The sequence below is a fragment of the Chiloscyllium plagiosum genome, chromosome 4 (assembly GCF_004010195.1).
Source record: "Chiloscyllium plagiosum isolate BGI_BamShark_2017 chromosome 4, ASM401019v2, whole genome shotgun sequence".
NCBI lineage: Eukaryota > Metazoa > Chordata > Chondrichthyes > Orectolobiformes > Hemiscylliidae > Chiloscyllium > Chiloscyllium plagiosum.
In genome coordinates, this window is record NC_057713.1 from 16,533,925 (window position 1) to 16,537,223 (window position 3,299).

At 43.6% G+C, this 3,299-nt stretch overlaps 1 pseudogene; it reads right to left on the reverse strand.

The window, feature by feature from the left end:
• Window positions 1-539: 539 nt before the first annotated feature.
• Window positions 540-3,299, reverse strand: part of LOC122548767 — a 52,461-nt pseudogene continuing 49,701 nt past the window's right edge.

Genomic DNA, 3,299 nt, shown 5'->3' on the forward strand with positions numbered 1-3,299 from the left:
TGGAGATTCCACCACACTCAAATGACAGGTTCTCTACCTCAAAGCAGATGAAATACATTTATCATACATTATATATAAAACTCCTAGTCATTGTAGGTGCAGCATATGGCACCACACCTAATATAACACTTTTGTCCTTTATAATACCTACCTCATCAGGAAGAAGAGAAGGACCTTTATGGGTCATTGCTCTTGTCACTGGGGTGGGAATGGAGGAATTTGCATTTGATGACATGATGGAATCTTACTGCTGGATTTGGGAGGTAGTGGAGGAGGTGCTGGACAAACATCACAAACTTTAAGCAACTTATAGTCATTAGCTGTTAAAGCTTCAACAAGTTTCGGGTGATGGCAGATTGATGACTTGCTCACTACAGGGAGATGACTGTTGGCTCACCATGGTCACCATCACTTTCACAAGTTCAGCAGGTATTTCAAAGGGTTCAGCAATAAGACATTTCATGTTGACTTCACCGTCAATCTGGAGTTCATTTATACCAAACAGATTGTGTGGAAGGGACTAGTCTTGACAAATCACTTTAACATGGAATGGGGGCTTGTGGTGGGCAAGCAGTCCCTCGATGGTGGATGTTTCTCTGTCTTTTAAAACTTCCAAGAATGACCCTACTGCGTACATTGGGAGTGTGACAATATCTTGAGTGGAGATGGTCTTGCATATTAAAACAGATATGATTTGTGGTTGCGTCCCAGCAAATGTAGAAATATTTGTAGACTTGACTGCGAAATCCATCTCCTGTTACAAATGAAGTCAATCCTAGGTCGGCAACATAGCTTTGCGTAGCAATGAATTCGGTCACTCCACTCGCCTTCCCTGCAAGTTCCAAGTCATAAACTGTTTGGAATGTTTTTGGAGTCCTCTGAAATACTGCGGTGTAGTTCCAAGGAATGAGAAAATGTTTTCTAGCAGGGTGCTGAGAGACTTCTGTGAACTGGCATTTTTTCACCTTTTGTTCTTCCCAAGATTGTAAGGTACTTTTCAACTTCAAGGTATGTGGGGTTACATCTGTCCTTCATGTTAAGGCAACAGCTTTTGCCCACGATATCAACAACTTGAACAGTCAGAGGAAACTTGTCATTTGGCATGACGTAAATATCTTCCAGAGAAGTGGTTCCTGCAATTGGGTTCTTTGTAACAATATCGGTGATATTGACTATTTCAAAATCCAGTTGTGCCGGGATCAGAGTGTTGACTTCTCCTAGCCAGGAAACACACTCGCATTACAAAAGAGAAACCACAGAGTTTCAATTCACATTATTGACAACAGAGATCTGAAAATTGGTCGAAACAAGCTTTAGTGGAGCAGCATGGTAACTAACAAGCTGTTTGCAGATTTGTTATAAAATCTTTAATTAATTTTCAGAATATAGAAAGATGGAAAATAGGAACATGAGAAGGCCATTCAGCCCCTTGAACTTCTTCTGCCTTCAGTTTGATCATGGCTGATCATCCAACTGCTTTCTCCCCATCAATTTATCCACTGTCTCACCTAACTTTGTGTCACCTGCAAACTTGGAGCTATTGCATGTAGTTCCATTGACTAAATCATTCTCATATTTTGTGAATTGCTGGGGTCTAGGCTCTGATCTTTGCAGTATACCACTAGTCACTGCCTGCCACCCAGTATTCCTATTCGATGTTTACTGTCTGCCAGTCAGTTCTGTATCCATTCCTGATGAAGGGCTTATGCTCGAATCGTCGACTCTCCTGCTCCTCGGATGCTGCCTGACCGCCTGTGCTTTTCCAGCATCACACTTTTTGACTCTGATCTCCAGCATCTGCAGTCCTCACTTTCTCCTAGTTCTTTATCCATGTCAGTACACTATCTCTAAATCTCTGCACTTTAATTTTACATGCTCATCTCCGATGCGGTCTGCTGCTTGTTATGGCCAATTTGTCCCTTGAATCGAACAATATCCTTAACTTTCCTTGTTAGCGTTGGTCAGGCCACCTTGCCTGTTCTATTACAATGATTATTATTTAAAGAATGTTTTGTACTCATGAAGCTGAGGGATGTTATTATTGTGGAATGCAACAATTTTCCACTTTTGATGTTAGTGTTGTGACAAAGTATATTCAAATTAGGAGTGGCTCAGTTCAGATACAAAATGTACTCTCTCTATTCATTCCCATCTTAATTCCAACCCCAGAACGTGATTCAATTTTGTTTCTAGTGTCAGTGATCCTCATGTATTTTCCAGTGAAGCTCTTAATTGAGCATCAATTTGTGCCAAATTGTGAGTACTTTGCTCTGTGCCTTACACTCTTCAGGAAGTGCCCATATTAATTGCCGCTAGCTGGGGTTATGCCCGGGTAACCATTACCTCCTGGAAAATTTTGGAACTGAAACTTGAACTCTGATCTGACTGTTTAGAATGATGTGGTTGTTAGGGGAATAGCCTCGGGAAATAGGATAGCCTCATAGAAACACAGAGGCAGGAGTGCTTTCAGTCTATTTGAGTCTGCACTGGCTGTTCAAATGAGCACCATGACTTTGTGCCATTCTCCTGCCTTTTCCCCATATCTCTGCACACTATTTCTATTCAAATAATCTTCCAGTGCCCCCCGAATGCCTCAGTTGAACCAGCCTCCAACAGATTTCTGGCTGTGCTTTTCATATTGTATTCCACTCCTGGCTCCTCTCTCTCTTCCTGAGGTTGAATTGATGATCTCATCTCCATCTAGTGGCCGAAATCAGTCATTGCTGGTAACCTAGTCTAGCTGCACTGATCAAGTACTGCCACTAGATGTCTGGATCCGTCAGTCTAGTCACAGTACTGTGCAGTAAAGGTGAATAAAATGTAAAAACAATGACTGCAGATGCTGGAAACCAGATTCTGGATTAGTGTTGCTGGAAGAGCACAGCAGTTCAGGCAGCATACAAGGAGCAGCGAAATTGACGTTTCGGGCAAAAGCCCTTCAGGAATAAAGGCAGAGAGCCTGAAGCGTGGAGAGATAAGCTAGAGGAGGGTGGGGGTGGGGAGAAAGTAGCATAGAGTACAATGGGTGAGTGGGAGAGGGGATGAAGGTGATAGGTCAGGGAGGAGAGGGTGGAGTGGATAGGTGGAAAAGGAGATAGGCTGGTAGGACAAGTCCGGACAAGTCATGGGGACAGTGCTGAGCTGGAAGTTTGGAACGAAGGTGAGGTGGGGGAAGGGGAAATGAGGAAACTGTTGAAGGCCACATTGATGCCCTGAAGTGTTCCGAGGCGGAAGATGAGGCGTTCTTCCTCCAGGCGTCTGGTGGTGAGGGAGCGGCAGTGAAGGAGGCCCAGGACCTC